General features: G+C 39.6%; 1 long non-coding RNA gene across 1 annotated transcript in view; it reads left to right on the forward strand.

The window, feature by feature from the left end:
* LOC109430671 (uncharacterized) overlaps nt 1-21,538 on the forward strand; it is a 169,952-nt gene that overhangs the window by 130,408 nt on the left and 18,006 nt on the right. The window lies entirely within an intron of this gene.

A 21,538-nucleotide genomic window follows, 5' to 3' on the forward strand; every position in this document is an offset into this window, starting at 1 on the left:
TTTTTACTGAGCAGCTGCTGAATTAATGTGTTATTCAGTTTTTAACCATAATATTCTGAGCCTATTCACCACTGCCAAATAAGAGGCGAAGTGTGATCATTATTAAACCACGGAAAGTTTATGTTTTGATTTGGGCACTTCAGTTCATCATCTTCAACATGGTGCAGATAGGAAGGCATGCGGCTGGCAATCTCGACTTCGAATCTTGATTGAGGTAAATTTATGTGTAGTTATTAGTTCACAATAGTTTCTCACAGCATAAAGTACCAATCATAAACTCTCGTGGAAATTGAAAAAAATTGCATTTTATTTATTTTTGATCATTTTTGCTAAAGCTGAATAACAGCTTTATTATATAGTTGTAAAACTATTCAACAAGTGCAGTTGATACACAACACTATGCTTTATTGTTTCTTCAAACGTGTGTGAACAAAACACGAACAAAGGTTGTGCCTGAACAGTATCCAAATGTTATTCAGCATCACGCTGAATCAATTTGTCGTGAAGGTGCTTGTAAAATGTGTGATTGTTAGTTGGGTCCCAACCCGCTAAACGATGGTCGTCGTATTTGAATGGCCCCCAACATGGATAGCGTAGACATCAACAACCATGAGCCCCATGTGTTCCTCAATCTCCTTGGAAGCACATGGTTGGTAATAAAATCACCAAAAAACCTGTAAGCTGCCAACTTTTATTGGGAAATCAAAAGCATAGCCTAGCTTCTAGAAGAATGTTTTATGCAAACATATCTTGACATCATTCACCTATACCCAAGAAACAATCACTTATTTAACCAACTTTGTAATGACACTTTTTATTCCACATTTGATTGTATTACAGTTTAACATTACACAGAAAGAAATTCTGAAAATTACACGTGACGTGAATATTGGAACGTTTAAAATTATATTTCATTTCATTCGATTTTACATAAAAGAATGTCTTGCACACAAAGTTGTAAGCAAGCTCCATACTGCAGACAACCTTTAATTTTAAAATCCGATGGAGAATTGTGTTGAAAGCGATGGAGGTCATTTTGTTACAGCGAACTCGATGTAACAATTTTTAACTGTGTAGTTCATCACAGCTTGTAATCAGGCGTTGTTCAAACAAAAGTGAAGAAGTTATTTAGCACTCTTCTCTCCAAACGCGATACAGACTTTACAGTCGGAAGTAACCTGTGTTATATCAGCCTCATATTAAACCTGTATTCAGCTATGATAACCTGCTGAAAACAAAAACAAATTGACGTTGAAGGTGCAATTACAGTTCAATCATGTCTTTTGTCTCATCCAAACACATTTGTAGTCGGGGCCCGTGGCGCAGTGGTCCACACGTTCGCTTCATAAGCGGATGGTCATGGGTTCGATCCCAGCCCCGGCACTTGCAATTTTTCTTCAGTTGCTCTTTCCCCCGAAAGCAACTGACACCTGACCCTCTTCGGAGCATATAGCTCTAACGGACCCGGAATTTGGATATCGGCGAACCGCAATTCATAATGGACGACCCCCAATCGGACTGGAAAAGGAACAGCAGCCACACTTCAGCATCATCGTGCTCATCATTCTACCGTGGACAGGGTAGAATAGTTTAAGCAGCACAAGGCACCAGTTCGATATAGTTGAATTAGAATAGAATACATGTAGGCGCTGTACAAAGTGTAAGTGCAGCGTCCAATTGGAATTGCTCACGTAGTGCCCTAGTGGACAAAAGAGCTGTAAATTAGGTTAATTGATTAAGAATAAAAAAAACATTTGTAACACACAAGCCCTTCTAAAAAAATTCTCAACTTGGGATTTGAACTCGTGATCTCCCAATCACCCGTCGAATACCTTTCCGTCTACGCCATCCTGGAACTGGGAAGTCTGTCACTGAGAGCGAAGCATCTTAACAAAGCTGTTAAAAAATAATATTCAGATTTATGGAAGGTTGGAAATATTTTCCAAAAAAATTAAGAAGATAAATGCAAGTTTAAAATTGCTACGAAAGTAGCAAATGTTTCAAATATTTAGTATTGGTGTACAACAAACATCATTACATATTTAATACTGAAGAACTGATCTATTATCATCACTTCAATCACAGGCCTGAGCTGAAGTATTAAATATCAAAAGCATTTGTTCGAGTTATGTAGACCACAATAATCAGCTATTGGAAACTGTGAACATAAGTTTAAAAACTTTATAAAACGTGTAGAAAAAAGTTCTTTTTCAGCTTATATCAAAGCTAGTAAGAGCAAATCGAACAAAAAAAAATTGCTAACGTTAGTTAAGCTTGTCATTAAATCGTTGTTCACATACGTGGCAAATGCTGCACTTTGGCTTATTTACAATGTAAATAGCATCATTGTAGCTTATTATGTAGCATTTGGTTTTGGTCTGCAGAGAATGTTATAAATCAGCAATAATTCGACATGTATGCTTATTTATGACTTTGAATTACTCCTTGGATAGAAATGATCAAATCACATTCAGGAATGATTTTATGAGTTGAGCCGTTTTACCCCATCTTGGCATTTTGGACTTTGTTCCCCTAAATAATAAACACCCGCGCATCTATTGTTTTTGCGTGTTTCCTATTAAGGTTAATTCAGAGACGAGTGCAACAACGATTGCGTAGTTGACGAGCACACTGGATCGAGGCATGACACACGAGTTTGCCATTTCATTTTTACTGAAACTAGCGGTTCACAATGTTTCCTGGATAGAAATTTCCCTTACGAAAGTAAGATTCTTGGACTAAGGACACTTGGGATGTGCCATTTTATATAAGTCAGCCTTGTAAACATTCGACACTTTTCATTACCTTCATTTCGTCGCCGCAGTCGGGTGTCACCTTGCTTTGCTACACTCGTGCGCCATCGTTACCTCTTACACACAACGCCAGTGTTAGAACAATGATCAATAAACAGGAGAAAGGGTCAAATCAACGTCGTCTGACACGATGACATTTGTCTAATTCTTTGCTTCAGCCAATTCCGATTATGAATGTTAATATTAATTTATGATTGCTTGTTGAACTGAATAAGACACAGATGGGCAGCTGATTGTCAGAGAGGAACACAAGGTCCTCTGCAAAATTGCTCCGGTTAGCGCAGTAAGGGCAAAATACTGTGGAAGGCGCCACAGGTTCCGTTAGTGATTAGGTTTTTAAGATCCTCCTAGGTAAGAGACGAACCAGCCAAGGGCTGAAAGTCTCTCAAATAAAGATAAATCAATCAATCAAATCAGATCCTCCTAGGCGTTCATTCCTAGGCATGGTAACCATATAGCAGCATTACAGCATGACTTAGAGGACACCTGCTTAGTGAACTTTTACCACCGCAACAGGCGGTCCGTAGTGTTATAACATATTATATTCTTAGTCAGTCGCTACCGAAACTACACAGCTATCTAGGCTGAACGAGAAAAGAAGATAATTGATGATCAACTTCATACGGACTCGAACAGCCGAAAAAATTCGTTTAGCAAGGTGTATTTGTTTATAAGGCTAATACGTGTGTGATTGCGCTACGACAATGAAAATTGTAAGGTATCTGTTAAGATTGCTGAGCACATAGTATGAACAAACGCTTACACGGAAATATGTATCCAATGAGCTATAGAGCCTCATAACTTCAACTACGTTAACCCATAAAACGAATAATGTTTTTTATCATATTGTTTCATGCTTGAAGAGTTAGTATAAATGAAATGCCAAATGAAAGAGGGCCTCATATCGACCATTTTCGTCCCAATGATCAATTTCACCCAAAGTATAATCCACTATATGAATTTTTCAGCATATTCTCATCGTTTAAATACGTTGGCATCAAATATCGCATTGAATAAAAAAAATGTTAGACTAAACTTAAGCAGATCCTTACAAATACTAATATCTCCTTAGACTGACCCAAATACAAAACTGTCGAAAAATTCCACGGGGCACCCTCTAGAATCGTGCCTTTGGATGAGAAGAACAATTTGTGAAAGATTCAGCTCCATCGGTTGAAAACTGAGCTGGCGCAAATGAGTTGAAGGTTTGTATTGGATGTTCAGTCCAAATATATGGGAAATTGGATGATCTCCAGTCTCTCATTCAGCCTGAGAATTGAAAGAATGGTAGTTAATACCCTAAAGAACAACTTTGTAAAATATCATATCATGATAAAACTAAATTTAGTTGCGGTTTCGGCTAACGAAAGCAGGATGAGGACATCTTCCCTAGTTTACATTCGGTTGTTATATGCAGCACGTGTTTGTCGGTCGTAGCTTGCGCGCTACATCATAGACAGCTATGTAATTCTTCAATGTCTCGATACCCACCCACGTGCGTGAGCAATGGAAATGAAAGACAACATAGCCGCCTATGATGTAGTGCGCAAGTTTCGAATGGAAAACACGCGCTGCATGTAACAACCGAGTGTAAACTGGGAAGGATGTCCTCATCCTGCTTTCGTTGACTGAAACCGCAACTAAATTTAGTTTTATCGTGATTGGTCTTCTACAAAGTTGTTCATTAGGGTATCAACTACCATTCTTTCAATTCTCAGCCAAATCGAACTCGCCAAACCGGCGTGCTGTATGAGAAACTGGAGGTCATCCAATTTCCCATATATTTGGGCTGAACATCCCATACAAACCTTCAACTCATTTGCGCCAACTCAGTTTTCAACCGATTGAGCTGAAATTTTCACAGATTGTTCTTCTCATCCAAAGGCACGATTCTAGAGTACCCCGTGAATTTTGAAAACATTTTTTTTGCGTCATATAAATATGGGCCGGTCTAACCTCCCTACACTACATGTTGCTTTGCGAGCTGTTTAAATGAATATTCTGTTGTGTATTGATTGTATGCAGCATCATCGTATTTAATTTTATTTTGCACTCGCCTGGTCAACTGTATTGAATCACATTCGATTGAATGCAACCGATGCTCCATGTCCTACCATCATCCTACAGAGCCGACCATTAAATTTCTTTTTACCCCCAATAGATCATGCAAAGCATACCGGTTCTGCAGATCTACCCATTTTCTCAAACCACATAGATAAAGCACCCCCGAAGGGTTCGTTGCAGATTCTACACTTTAATTTCCTCTATCGGTTTCTCGTTCTTCCGAACTCGACCTAGGTATGCTATGCACATAGAGCGATAGAGCGAATGTGAGCTCCACAATCTTCGAAATGATATGCATAATGTGCCAACCAACTAGTAAGATCACCGTAAAGACCGGTCAAAGCAGTCAACGTGAACGCAACCAACTGTGATCCGAATTGCAGCAGATGCTAAAATTTTAACCTTTGTAATAACAGTGCCTAAAAATAGATTAATTGATGTTTGTATCAGATCCGTAATCGCGATAGCTAGTAACTAAATGTGGAAATAAATTCACAAAATATGCAGACCAAAATTAATTACCAGTCATCTCTTATCATACAAATGAAATAATATAATTTTGATACGATTCTATCACCAACGCCATCTCGGAATGCCCTCAGGCCCACGTTCAGGGAAGCCAAGCAGGAATTGTTGGTTGTAGGTGATGCTGATGGATCGACCTAAACTCTATGGACGGTCAACTGAAAGAATAGCCACGTTCGGCTCACCCTTTGGGCACGTTACTTTCGATCTGCAGTTCCGTGCACAAGTTGTTCAGTTTTCCAGGAACAGAACAAAACATCATCGGCGTACATAACCGGTGCGCATTCAGCCAGCCGATGTAGCTTTTCCAACGCGTGTTACAACGCAAGATGCAGCAGGATGGTGCATAAATCTTTCATTGCACGCTGAGTATCAGTTGTGTGTAGCGAGGTTTAATGCAAGTCTCGATATTTGAGCAAGGCATGGTTGAAATGTTTGATGAAATTACTTTGTATTACATTTTTAACCCATATATGACTTGTTAATCAATGCAATGTAAATACGTGCCAATAAAATTGTAATTTTTCCATTTATTCATTCATTTATTTGGTTCAACATCAAATTCATGATAACACTGAATCAAAAATTCGCCCCCATAATCCTCGATTTGCAGCTGCAGCTCTCCAACGTCGGTCACGCCCAACGCTCCACCTGGTCCACCCATCGTGCTGGTTAGCAAACACCAACTTTGCAGGGTTGTTGTCCGGCATTCTTGCAACATGCCCTGCTCACCGTATCCGTCCAGCTTTAGCTACTTTCAGGATATGGGGTTAACCGTAGAGTGCAGCGAGCTTTGTTCAGTAAACAGGTTGCAAGACCATTTGGCGCGCCGCTAGTTTCATTCATTTCCTGCTGAATCCAAATAAATTTAATTCCAATTGACTAACATTTTTGTACCCGGATAAGTACTGTACGTATCTCAATTTCAATAGCTCAATTGGTTAAAAAAAAACAATGCGCAGGAAACCATGGAACGAAGCGATATGCGGAAATGTTTCAATGGTGACTAAACCAGCTAGGTAATAATCGGAAAGGAAATTTTCTGACACGTAAAACAATAAGGGCAGCCAGGTGGAAGGAATACTTCGAAAATTTATTCAATGAAAAAAAATAAAGGAACATGTATTACATAGTTGATGACGGTCCAGCAGTGTTTGAAAGATTTTTTAATTGCTGCAAAACAGAAGAAAATTAGAAAAACTGCCTAGAATTTCGTTTAGCCGAAATGATTTTTTTTAATCTGAAATAAGTTCAAAGGTTTTAATAAGAGCAACCCGATGCGAGCGGATTGAAATTTAAAGGAAACATTTTTTCCACAAAAATTTACACAAACCTTCGAAAAATCGTGTTGTTGTTATGAAATATAATGTCGTCATTTGCAAGAATTATCATTACCATTCATTACCAAATATCACGTCTTTAAACCTCCATATACCTTCTAGACTTCATTCTGGATGAAATAATATACATTTGAAACTTCAAATAGTAACAATTTTTTTAATGGCACCCAAAATATTTAGTTTTTTATCACGAAGTACCTGCTTCAATATTTAGACGTTCGTTGAATGTCTTAGATAATGTTTAGGCCCGTTGATGAGTTTTAGACAAAAAAAAGTTTTATTGTAATAGCTAAAGTTTGGTTTTTTATCTGACAAGTTTTTGGACATTTTCGAGCCTCATCTAAACGAATGTCAATCACTGTATAGTACGATAGGGCTTATTTTGCAAAATCTCTCCGGGATATGATTTCCCAAGTGGAAAGTGATCTACTGGTCGAAAAAAGTGAGCTGTGCAAAAATGAGCGACTTCGATTGATATTTAGGGATGGCCCATAGGGTTTTAGTGGAATTTATGATAGAGCTAACATTCAGAAATCATTTCAAATAAAATTTTCAACCATAACTTTTGTAAACTTAATTGGTTATTCTAGAATTCGAAACTGATTTCTTATTTTTCAACATTTTTCAACGAAAGAGCTCTTTTTTCTGAACCGCTATGATTTTTTTTCAGGTTTTTAGAACTTTATTTTGATACCTAAAATCAATTTCAAAGATATTTTTTGAAATCACCTTTTGACAGCTGGGCAACTGCTTGACAGCTCCGCGCAGTACAAAATGCGACGAGGGGTGATTCGACAAATTGCTCCCATACTAACTTCAAATTGAATTTTAAATAGGTTCCAGAGCACCAAAATTCATGAAAATTTGGGTTTCGGCACAGTTTGGCATGCAGATTCAGAATATGGTATTATCTCAACACCGCTTAAGAAGCCAATTGGCTTCTTTAGCGGTGTTGAGACAATTCTGGCATTCGATTTGAATAGGTCCTATCAACATAGGAATCACAGCAAACATACGACCTATTCAAATCGAACGCCAGAATTTTATGTTCTGAATCTGCATGCCAAACTGAGCCGAAATCCAAATTTTCGTAAATTTTGGTGCCCAGGAACCTATTTAAAAATCAATATGAAGTTTGTATAGGAGCGATTTGTCGAATCACCCCTTGTCGCATTTTGTACTGGGCAGAGCTGTCAAGCAGTTGCCCAGCTGTCAAAAGGTTATTTCAAAAAATCTCTTTGAAAATGTTTCTGATACCATATAAACAGTGTTATTGTTTTCTCCATTTCTTGCAACAAAAACAACATAGTTATTCAAAGTTTTGCTCAAACAGCATCAAATTAGGCAAGGAATCATAATACCCACGCTTTTTGTACAATTTTATTGCAAAAACGGAGAATTGACCTTCTCACCATACAAAAATGCAGCTCATTACTACAAATCTAGTACTACACCGAACGTGCCCCATTAGCATTGGGCGATTATATTTTTGTGACGATGATTTTAATCACACTTTGTTCCGCGTGTTTCGTCTGTTTGTCTGTGGTTGCTAATTTATCATCTGTCTCTCAACTCGGTGAAATAGCCGTGCGGTATAGTGTGTGTCTCTCACTCAGCAAATCAGTGTACGAATCCATACCAACATTTTACTTTTTTGGTTTGTTTACCGATTTGATTCTAACGATTGCTAGCTCGTTAAGTCCTCAACGCATACTAATTTTGCTCTGACCGTTTGGTCGATGAAGAAGCATGCGTCCGTAGGGCATTGAATCTCATCGCATAAACAATGCACCCGCGCTCATCTTTTTAAAGGTGGTTACTATATATTGTAAGCACAGAGAATCAGACGTCACACTCCGCTTGTTTCCCATCGATCACCTTTTTAACGGTTGATTCTAATTTTCGGTAGTAGATCGATTGACCACTCGCTGCGCTGGCGTTGTTTTTGCGCTGCGCTGGCGTCGTTTGCTCACTACCGCCACCTAGTGATGGGCCGGCCAAGCACAGTACGTTTAGCAGGGCAGTTACATATGTTTTGGTGACGATGTTTTTCAATGATTTGTTCTAAGAGTTACGTCTGTTTCTCTGTGTTGTAAGGTTGTCTTAGATGTCAAAACTGGCTGAGCGGCCATTATTTTTTTTACCGTGAGAAATTCTGAAAACAAATCCCCCACCTCTTCAAATTCCTTTGAAATTTCGCTTTCTCTCCTTTTCTCCACAAACTAAACGTCATGCTCTACCTTACAATAAGTAATAACCTTTGTGGTACGCGAGCGTGTGACAGATTGACACCTAAGCCGAAAGAGAGATAAAGTTGTGGAAGATGAACCCGGTTAGGGTGATACTTCGTATCCAGTTTGACTTTCTGTTTCACAGAATCGTAACTTGTTCTGTGGCTTAGTTGATTAAAGCGCCTGATTTGCGACACGGAGCTATGGGTGCGAATCCCACCAAAACAAGTGGTATTTTTTCACAAAATTATTTCTTAAACACACACTGTTTATTGGAAATTTGTTGTTTTTTGTCTTTATCTCGACCGCTGCTATGTTATCATGTGTGAAGAATTAGCTTAAGTTAAAATTCACAAATCTAAAGAAATTTAAAAAAAATAATAAAAATATGTTATCATGCTTGGGAAGTGATAAAGTGCCGATTGCCCAGATATTCACCCAGATTCTTGGTTTTCTTGGTTTACCCGGATAATGAAATTGCTAACAATATGAAAATATAGGTAGAATCGTGCCAATCTATGGGATAATTTTAGGTTAACGTGTACACATTTTTCGTGTGTTTTTCTCCATTCTAGGCCAATTACCACATACCTTCTTCTACTTCCATTGTTGCCATTAAGAACTCGAGTTCACAGGTATTTCATTCAATCTCAAAGCGAAAAATGCCAGCAGGCGTTTTGCTTTTTACTATTTACCTACAACTTATTGGTAACATGGCTATTTGATTGCTGAATTTTGACTCAATTCAGTTCACAACTTGATGCCCATTAGTCAGAGTGAACTTTTCTTCTCAACGAAGACACGCAAAAATCCACCTAGTTTGAGATATACATATTAATAACTTAATAAATATGACACGATCGATGAAGTACTAGATTTGTGGTAATGAGCTAAATTTTTGTATGGTGAGAAGTTTTGCTCAAACAGCATCAAATTAGGCAATGAATCATAACACCCAAGCTTTTTGCAATATTTTATTGCAGAAACGGAGAATTGACCTTCTCACCACACAAAAATTTAGCTCATTACTACAATTCTAGTACTACACCGAACGTGCCCTATTGCTTAGATGGGACCTTCCTATTTTCTTGTCCTCTAGAATGCAAACTCCATTTCTGATACTTCAAAATATCCTGAAGAGTTGATAACGTTAACAATGCAAATCCATGCAATGCAGCAACAGCGACATACTAAAGTAAATTAATTTTGGTCTTACGCGGTAAACAAAGAATCTTCACGGGCAAAAAAATAAGTGCACAACTCCACACTGTCTGCCTGGAAACGATGTCACCCCATTAGACCTGTCTCTATCCGCAGCCTCCGGCATCAATTCTTGCAAGTATAACCGGAATGCAGAAACCGGCGCACTGCAGCGCGGTGGTGATGACCACACTTAGGGGTCCCTTCACCAGCCACCATTATACTCATTCGTTGATCTACTGCTGAAGTGCAAGAGCAGTTGGTGCGCAGGCTTAATATGTAAAATAGCTTATCCGCGCAGACACAAAATAACCACTGATTATTTATATTTTCATACATTATTTTTTATATTCTTTATTGAATTATTTAATTCCTATTGTATTCGGCGCTTCTTTGCGTCGTCCTGTTCTTCGCCACGCTGGCCACGACAGTCGTTTCGCGTTACCTTTTCCTTCTGCAGCCTTTCTGATCCTTGCTTCATTTTCTTAATAAAATAAAGAAAATATTTTTCACTGAGAGTCGAATGAGCGAGCGGCTGTTGGTCAGAGAGGAGATCCGGGGCCGATCGCACTCGGTTGGGTCAAGATGGATTGTGGGTGGCTGTAAGTTAGGTGGAGAGGCGCGGTTCGTCCACACAATGGCAAAGCGCTGAAGAAAACTTCGCGTCGTCCTCTTGGTCGTCGTCGTGCAGGAAGAAAACCGCAACGTATTGCCAGCGGTGAACTTATTTCGATAATTATTGAATAATAAATTACACCTACAGGGTTGTATTATTTCGATCCGATTCGATGGATTAAGGCTTGCTGGTGCATGCGGCCGTGTCGGTCGGTGTAGTGTCCAATCGATGCGATGGCGCGCATTATTTTGCTTGTGGTCCAAGTAAGTGTGGAACACCACGCGCACTACTTCACACACAAGAGTAATTGAACAGAGTTGCTGGTCAAAAATATTGTTTTCAAATTCAAATAAGACAAGAATTCAAAATACCCACCCACGCTGTTTGCACCATTTCATTACAGAAATAGAGAATTGATCACTACTTTCAATCTAGTACTCGGAGACAAACCAGCCTCGGGCTGAAAGTCTCGATAATAAAGATATATAAAAAAAATCTAGTACTTCACCTGTGCGTCCTATTCTCCATTTCTGCAATGAAATGGTTCAAACAGCGTGGGTATTATGATTTCTTGATTAATTTGATTCTGTTTGACCAAAAGTGTGGGTAACTGTGTTATTGTATTATTTATTTCTTGCAACTTTGTTCATTTGCTCTACCCACGCAAATGGACGTGATCGCGCCTCTCTGCAAAAAATTGGGTTTTATCAAATGATTCTTAACAGTTTTAGGCATTTTAAGTTACAGTTTCATACAGTTTGCAAACATGTTGAAGCGACCGTCCAGTCTCCTACCTACTTTGAAGCGGTCCGTTGAAGGAGAGTAAAATTAAGGTGAGATTGGACGGTCGCTTCAATGTAACTCTATCTGAGCGATCACTATTTTGAATGCTGCCAACAAGGTATGCTATCCCAGATCATCTTCCGTCGTCTGTCACCTAAAATGAATGAATTCGTGAGAAGTTATCAGGCCGGCTTGATCGACGGTCGGTCGACAACGGACTAGATCTTTACCGTACGGCATATCCTCCAGAAATGCCAAAAATACTAGGTCCCAATGCATCACCTGTTCATCGACTTTAAAACGGCATACGACAGTACCGACCACACAGAGCTATGGAAAATCATGGACATAAACGGCTTTTTTGGGAATCTGACTAGCCTGAATAAAGCAACGATGGACAGTGTGTAAAACTGCATAAAGGTGAACGAACTATCCAGTTCATTTGAATCTCGCTGGTGACTGCGACAAGGTGCATGCCTACTCTTCAACATCGCTCTAGAAGGTGTAATGCGACGAGCCGGACTCAACGGCTGGGGTACGATTTTCACAAAATCCGGTCAAATTGTGTGCTTTGTGGCCGACATAAACTTTATCGCCAGAGCATTTGGAACGGTGGCAGAGCTATATACTCGCCTGAAACGCGAAGCAGCAAAGGTCGGACTGTTGGTGAATGCGTCCAAAACAAAGTACATGCTGGCAGGCGGAACCGAATACGACCGGGTCCGTCTAGGTAGTAATGTTACGGCGATGGACGGGGATACCTTCGAGGTGATGGAGGAATTCGGCTACCTCGGATCCTTATTGATGGCCGACAATCATGCACAAAACGGTAATAAGACCGGTAGTACTCTACGGACACAAAACATGGACAATACTCGTGGACAACTTGCAAGCACTCGACGCGAACTAAGGACGATCTTCGGCGGTGGTGTGCAGGAAAATGGTGTGTGGTGGTGAAGAATGAACCACGAGCTCGCTACTCGCTACGGCGAACCGAGCATCAAGAAGGAGGCCAAAGCCGAAAGGATACGATGGACTGGGCATGTTTCAAAAATACCGGACAACAACCCTGCAAAATTGGTGTTCGCGACTGATCCGATTGGTACAAAAAGGCAATTGTCATTGCGATGTTCTCAGAATAATGTAGCAATAACAATTTCTGATATTAGAGCACAAGTTGCTCTTTGAACGATGAATCATAACTTGATATTATATCCAGGAAATTGATCCTGTAACTCCTACGCACACTCCATCGTCGGTATTGGCACATATAGGTGCAGGAAGACAGCACCACACGAGATGCGAGATCGGAGATACAACTTTTATATTTAATTTGTATTTTGCGGCGATGAGTGTGTATATTTATTCTGCGATTTTCCATTATTATAAGAATTATCAGATTATTCTCCAACTGCCGAAAGCTGAGGCCGCCGCCGCCGCACCAGCGAATGACGCGATGTAAGATCATCGATCGTTGGTCGCGCACACGGCTAGGCAAGTGCGTGATGTAAATGAATTAGCATTGCCCAAGATACATGGGATAAACATGCCTGCAATTAGAATAATTCTTGCCGATCACAATGAAGCGCGTGCGGTTTAAACGTTTGATGCGCACTTAAATTTACTCGTTGCCCCGAAGGGACTTTTTAGAAGATACTGTACGATGTGAAAATGCCGTGAGTAATTCCTATATCCTATTGATTTCATATCTTGTACCTACCTTTCATAGAAGCCTCAGAAATTTCTATCAAGGTTGAAAAGGCTACGAAAGAAACTATGATCTAGAATGTTTAAAATTGTGTAAAACAAAAGTAGAATGAGGAACTAGAGCGCCCAAAGGCGTTTAAACTTAAGTATGAGTGTCAGAACACATGGAATGGATAAATGGGTGATAAAATGGGGCAGGTTACCCAAGAAATAGATTCCAAAAACTTTCGATAATCTATGTTTGTTTATTTGTATTGTATTTTTTTTTAATTTTGTTAGATTAGATGTTAGTGATTGTTAGTTGAAATATAATAAAGTACAGGCTTGGCATTGGTCGTGAGGTTCACAAGCATGCTACGGTTTTACTCGAATCATGCGTCGCTATTGAACGCGATGTAAGCAATCGTAGATCGCGTAGGCAAAGCATAGTTTCGTGATTTTGAAACCATGGGCAACCGTCATGATCTATTTTGTTACTTGACCTTTAAACAGTCTGACCATCGGCTGTTCGACCATCGTTGAAGGAGACTCCCAGCAGCAACACCTTTTAGAATAATTATAGTGAAATGTGTTGGTTCGTATCCATCATTGCAGATATGATTATTTTTTAATTATAATAACAGACAACTTCAATGTTCCAGAGAGAATTCGGCTTGGATTAATCAAGGCATACGAGGGATACAATCTGGAAATGCAGCTATGGTGTGTCGATTGATGTAGATGCATTTTGTGTGATTTTTTCTTGAAGCTCCTGTGCGAATAACTCAGTCATAGAAGCAATAAATTAACTTTATTCAAGGAAACAGTCTTTATTTTACCAGCTCTCATTTGTGACACATTTTTGGTTAAAACTTTTGATATTATGATACGCTGGTTTTCAGTGATATTGAGTTATGAGTGAGAAAATAAGGTAATTTAATAATGTTAGGTAAGGCGACACAATATGGCCATGGTGGTTTAACTTATTGGAAAGTAAGCAAGTTTTGGGCCATTCAGAAACCTTTTAGTCCAGAATGCGATCACATAAGACTTCACAGACTTCCTTCTACACGCAAATTCGTATGAAGGGTAGACTTTGGTTCGGCCCCCTGCTTTTCTTCCTCATCCTCCATTATGTGATGGTTTTAGTAATTTTATGGAGGTAAAGCTTAGGTAGAATATTATCTCCTAGACAATTGAACGATAAAAAAACAACCACCGGTGAAGATTGGTACTTGAAACTAACTACAAGCCGTGTAGTTATTTGAAGGAAATAAAAATCAAAATACATATGCGCTGTACATAAACCACGCAGACTCTTTTTGGTTATCTCAGACCCCATCATTCCCGTAGGTTTCGCCCAAACATAAACGAAGTTTTTATGGGCCGTAGACTTTGACCAGAAACCCCATTCCCTGACAGTCTACGAAACTTATGGACGGGCCCAAATAACGATTGGCTCCGTTTAAGGTGAGTTGGTCCCGCTAAGCCCTCAATTAAAACGCAGCTCACCTGTCCAATGAAAAAAAATCAGCTGCAAGCAATCCAGTAGGTACAGCTGCACAGTGCATACTGCGGCGACCTTCACGACCATCCACTGATTAGTGAAGGTCATTTTTACATCGATCACTTTTTCTATGGTAACCGAGTGTCGTCGTCCAATGCATGGTCGCTACACAACAAGCTCTCGAGGACCGCATTTATTGTTTCATGAGCCTATTACGATTACACGATACTGAAGACGGAAAACTGTCATTTGTTATTTGAATATGACCACTAACGGTGATCAATCCCAAGCCTGATAAAGTATATTACCACTAGACTGGTTCTACAAAGTCGATTTTTTTGGAACAAAGCTTTTTCGATTCCTTTTTGCGTCCAAAACAACTGTGCAAAATTTTGGAGCGATTGGTTGCATCCCCGTATTCCGCATTTCGCATTGCGATTGAAATTTGTATGGAATTAGTATGGAAAAACGTGTTTTTTTTGCATTTTCTCTTAAATTGTTTTTTTTGGTCTAAAACGATCTAACGTTGAAATATAGCCTAGGATATGCCGAAAAACTTTGCCGAAGACCGCAAAGTGATCCGACACTTGTGAAAAAAGTTACAACGTACAGATTGTCCGGTGGTGCTTAACATTAAATTTTAACGTGTAAAGGAATAACATCAAAAATAAAATCTATTGGCCTATGTTACCAAGCAAATAACTTTTTCCACAAGCGTTGGATCACTTTGTGGTCTTCGGCAAAGTTTTTTAACATATTCTAGGCTATACTTTAAAGTCATTAGTTACATGGTATTAAACAAAAGAATTCAACTTATGAGTAAAATGCAAAAAAGTACGTTTTCCCATACTAACTTTCATACAAATTTCAATCGCATTGCGGAATACGGGGACGCAACCAATCGCTTCCAAATTTTTCACAGTTGTTTTGGACGCTAATATAGATTGAAAAAACTTTGTTCCGGGTTGATGTGATCAAATTTAAATTTTCTTCATACAATGTTGACCCACTCTAATGACGACTATTGGTTAGTTCTTCATGTTAATTGTTAGTAAAATTATTCTTGGATTGTTAATAATTCTAGATTGAGTTTAAATAAAGGCGAAAGTAACATGAGAGTTCTCTTCCCAAGAACCAAAACACTCCGAGAAAACTAGTGACAAAATTTGTTAACACACGAAAACACATTCAGCACGCCTAACACCTAAAAGCACGGAGGGTTCGAAAAAAGGGGATAAGAGAGTTGCCAGATAGATGCAAAGGAGTGCGTTTTCTTGAACCCTTGACGAGCTCACGCCGACCCTAAGAGTCTCTCGTGCTAGGACAGGTCCATCCGACCCGCCGGGTAACAAAACACAAATCAAACTTCTTTGTTTTCCACCATGACTCTTAAATAGGGTAAATATGTGTACCATACCTTGGTCTAATATGCCAGCAGCCTATGACAATTTTGTTCATAACTCGTGAATTATGACACTAGTAATCTTGTACCGACTTTTCGAACCCTCTAAGCAGAATACCGTCTTCGAATGAGTGTAATCATTACTAGTGTAATCATAACACTAGTAATGATTTTTTTATCCTATCACGCGTACTAGGCAATGCATGTTTCACCAATTGAAAGTAGGTGAACGTTAATATCCAAGAACTTATTTAATTAGGTACGTTCAAAAGATTCGATGCGATAGGATGCAACGTTGATCGACGGTACAAAAGTTGGCCTATTAGTGGATACAACGTTGGCCTATTGCATTTCGAGCGCTAAAACACTTATGTATTCTCTCAATTTTTCAATATTTCTGCTGAAGCACTATCACTGTTTGTTCTCCAATCTACCTTTCAGATTACATTGCCGGAGCCAAACTTACACAAACCATAAAAAATCTCTTAAACTAAAGTTCTTTCTTAATTATTATTGTGTTATCTTTTTACGGTCACCGCACACCAAATATTTCTTCCTGTTCCTGTTGTTGAAATGAAATGTTGAAATTGTTTGACGCATACATTTTTTGATCTCCAGTTATGCGTATTTGTTGGTATTTTGGTTTGCGTTTGGGATAGGCCGTATGAGAGGACTATGCCAACGAAGCATCCCGATACCCTGATAGTCATATAGGGTAAAAGCACTAGACTTAGAGATTAGAGCAAATTTTTTTTATACTCATTCGTTTATTTGGAAGGCTCGGGCGCCACATGGGCATAACTGAGCTGAAATCTTTTGTTTTTACATTGATTTTACATTTTTTAATTTATTACTTCCTTAAAACTATGTGAGTTTGGGAAGCCGAAGTACATCAGCCAACACATCACACGAATGAAATCGCGGTCTAAATTCAACCCTTTGAGCCATGGCTTCTTCGACACCTGTGGAATGATGGAGTGCAACCATCTACCCATCTCTCCATCTCTCCATTTGTGTTGCCAGCTGATCAAGGTCTCCTGCCGGGCCAATGCAAAAAATTCGTCGAAAGCGATTTGACGCTCGTAAATATCGCCTTCGCTAGTGCCCACCTTAGCCAGAGAGTCCGCTTTCTCATTGCCCGCAATTGAGCAATGTGAAGGGACCCAAACTATGGTGATGATGTATGAGCATTTGGACAAAGCACTTAAAACTTGGCGTATTCCTTTTAGGAAGTACGCTGAGTGCTTCATCGGTTTCATTGACCGAACAGCCTCCAGAGAGCTTAGACTGTCGGTAAAAATGAAGTAGTGCTCAGGTGGAACAGTGCGAATGTACTCTAAGGTGTAGTATATAGCCGCTAGCTCAGCAATGTATACCGAACATGGCTTCTGAAGCATGTAGGTGGCGCTATGAAATTCGTTGTAGACACCGAAACCAGTCGAATAATCGGTTTTCGAACCGTCTGTGAAGAACTGTCTGTCCCCGCTAACATGCTCGAACTTACTTGCAAAAATTTGTGGAATACACACGAAACGAAAAGATTCTGGTATTCCGGTGATCTCATCCTTCATGGACAGATCAAAATCCACAGAGCAACTGTCGAATTTTGAGAAGTTGTCACGATTGGTGTTAACCGGAGATGGGCTTACCTCCAGCGTCATGTACCAGTAGTAGGGGTAGGCGGGGCAATATGGACACCCTAAGGTTTTTGCCAACTTTACCTGGCAAGATGTCAACAAAGTTTAGTTTTTTGATACATGTATCCTTTTAAAGTCTATTTAGCATCTATTGCATAAGAATGCCCACGAAGAAAAATGATTTATCCACTTCAAAAAATGTTAGTTTTTCATGACCGTCTTCAAGCATACGGGGCAGAATGGACACCCCCATGGGGCAATATGGACACCATGAGACTTTTACGAATTTCGTACATTATTTACACCTATAAAGTCATTTCATTACGAAACAACTATTATGGATGAATAAAACGCCGAAGTAGTTCATTTTTGTTCAGTTAATTTAAATTCAGGCTGTTTTGGATAAAGCTTCGCTTTTGTCGGCATGTACAGCTGTGCCTAGAACAACTATTTTCCACTGCTGTCGTTTTTTGACCAATTTGTTTCACCCTAAGTCTACTATAGTGAACATTCAACCGAAAATATACTGAAATCGAAGAATTTGGTTGGTTTGTGATTTAGGTTGTATTTTTCCCTTGCTGCTTCTTTCAAAAAGGTGAGTGTCCATTGTGCCCCGGCAGCAGAAGATATTTCCAAACTTGATTTTTGATATAATAAAGAAGAAAATATAAATATGTTAAGCATGTAGATACAGCAAAACTACTTGCATGTGTTCTAGAAATATCAGGGTTTAATCGACCTGCAATAAATTAATCACTAAATCTTATTTTAGGTGGTGTGAAAATTATAATTTCCATGCACAAAAAACGGAGGACGCAACTTTTTCGTGTAAAATCAAGTATCATTTTAATTTCGAATGTTTCTTTCCTGAAACTACGTTTTAGACAAATGGACTATATTCTCCATTCATTAAAAGTTCAAAAAAGTTCGCATATTTCAAAATATTGAGGGTGTCCATTCTGCCCCGGGTGTCCATATTGCCCCGCCTACCCCTACACAGTCATAAAACGAGTTTGAGGGTTCTGTTCGAGCAGCTTTTCGAAATTTTCTATGACCAATGGATTCACAACCTCGCATCGGATGAGGAATGATAACTCCGCAAAGCGGTCTGTCAGAGGTTGTACACCAGCAAGTACCTCTAAACACAGAGAACAGACATCCAGGCTAGAACAAATTTCATATAGAAAGTTGTGTAAGGCTTTGAGTCTTCACTTGAGTAAGGTTGCAAACCAATATACGATGACAACACTAACGCCACCAAACACCATATTGCCACAGTCAGTGGTGAATTGAAACATTTCAAGTGGTGAATTAAATTAGTATGGGAAATTAACCGATTGCAGCGCCACGCTATTGCCACTTGTGTTGCCGATTTCAAATGGCCGTTAAATTCCTTACACAGTTTCGGAAATGGACTTGGATGTCTGTTCTCTGTGCTCTAAACTCATAGTGTGAGTTGAGTTCATGCAACCTAACGCGATCCGAAGACCGGTACTGAACCCGTTGAAGCTTCAGCAAGTGTGTTTTCGCCGCGGGTTGAAAACAGAAGCTACCGTATTCTAAAACCGACAGAATGATGGTTTGGTACAGCCTGATCCGATCTTCCGGGTGTGCTCCTGACCATGTTCCGGTTATAGTTTGCATAAAGTTGATTCGCTTTTGGCATTTCTGTATCAGATACACAATGTGCTTCCCCCAGGTGCATTTGGAGTCGAACCAGTCGCCGAGATATTGAGAAGACATGCTATGAGTGATTGTCTTACCCATCAGATGGAGCGGAAATTTTACCGGTTTGTGTTTTTTAGAAAAGACAACCAACTCAGTTTTCTCCGGAGAGAATTCGATACCCAGCTTGAGAGCCCAAGTAGACAAATTGTCCAAAGTATCCTGTAGTGGTCCTTGCAGATCGACTGCTATTGATCCCGTTATAGAAACAACACAGCCATCCGCAAGCTGTCCTAACGTGCAATTTTCATGAGACAACCATCTATGTCTCTAACATAAAAGTTGTAAAGGAGGGGGCTTAGACATGAACCCTGGGGAGACCCATGTTGCTAATTCGTGGAACTGTTAAGTCGCCATGAGTAAAACTCATCTGCTTCTCAAACAGCAAACTATACAAAAAGTTGTTCAAAATTGGTGAAAGGCTACTTCCGTATAGTTTGTCGGAAAGAACATCGACACAAACTGAATCAAAAGCTCCTTTAATATCCAAAAACACTGAGCCCATTTGCTGCTTTTGAGCAAAGGCAAGCTGAATTTCTGAAGCAAGCAACGCAAGACAAATCGTTCGTTCCTTTGCCTCTGCGGAAACCAAATTGTGTATCGGACAACATGCCATTCGATTCAATCAATTTGTCCAATCGAAAGAGAATCATCTTCTCCAACAACTTCCGTAGGCAAGACAACATCGCGATTGGACGGTACGAATTATGATCCGACGCGGATCTCCCGGGTTTTTAAACAGCTATTACTCTCACTTGCCTCCAATCATCCGGAATGATGTTGTTATCCAGGAACTGATTGAACAAGTTCAACACGAGTCTCTAAGCAACATCGGGGAGGTTTTTAAGCAAGTTGAACTTATTCGATCTATTCCTGGAGCGGAATTGTTACATGAAACAAGAGCAAGTGAGAATTCAACCATCGAAAACGGCCTATCCATGTCGTCCCTATCCTCGGAAACATCACGAATTATTCGCTCCGCGGGTACGGAATCTGGACAAACTTTTTTTGCGAACTTGAGAATCCACCGGGGAGAGCTTTCTCGATCCTCGTTTACCGACGACGCGTTACACATTCTTCTCCCGAGGTTCCAAAGAGTTCTCATTGATGTCTCGCGCGATAAACCTTCGACGAATCGACGCCAGTTACCGCTTTTCTTTGCCTTGACCAAGTTCTTAAACTTGCTTTCAAGGGAAGTGTACCGCTTAAAGTTTTCGACCGAACCGCGTTTCCGAAACTCTTTGAACGCAGCGGATTTCTCGCGATAGTTTTCTGTACACTCGCTATCCCACCACGGATTGGGGGGTTTCCTGCGAACCGAAGGACATGGCACTGCCCGACGTTGTGCCTGAAGCGCGTTACTGATGATCAGTTCTGATAGCGCAGAATTTTAGGGGGGCAAAGTCTAGTGTTTTTACCCTATGATATAAGATGACAGAAAGAATTTTTCAAAAAGGACCAATATTGTTAACTACTAACGGTACATATTTTATAGCAACCGTTGTGACAAAAACGTTTAGTGGAATTCACTTAACCCATATCCGCCCAGCGTCCTATTTATAGGACAGATGCCTCGAACGCCCAGCGTCCTATAAATATGACAGTCCTTTTGATGTGAATATCTCCAGACTTATGCAAGATTTTAGAATACTTTCTTCAGAGAAGATGTTCTTCACACCCATACCTTGCTCATAGTGAACAATATAGTTTGTGACTGGTCCACTAGGTGGCGTAAACGATGCTGCAAAGAATGCATATTGTCACAAACTGTGAGCATCATTTCCAATGCGAAAAAAAAATGTATTTCCTTGGAATCTTGACAATGGTTAACATTTTACAGTTCATTTCTTCAGCAGAGTTGTTAATCAATACATACAAAAGTCGATGTATGTATAATTGTATGTTTATATGCTTGTATGTTTATATGATTGTCTATTTGTATATTTATATGTATGTACGTATGTATATATGTATCCCGGAACATAGGCATAATTCTGAAATGCGTCAAG

This window comes from Aedes albopictus, chromosome 2 (genome assembly GCF_035046485.1).
Source record: "Aedes albopictus strain Foshan chromosome 2, AalbF5, whole genome shotgun sequence".
In the NCBI taxonomy this organism is placed as follows: Eukaryota; Metazoa; Arthropoda; class Insecta; order Diptera; family Culicidae; genus Aedes; species Aedes albopictus.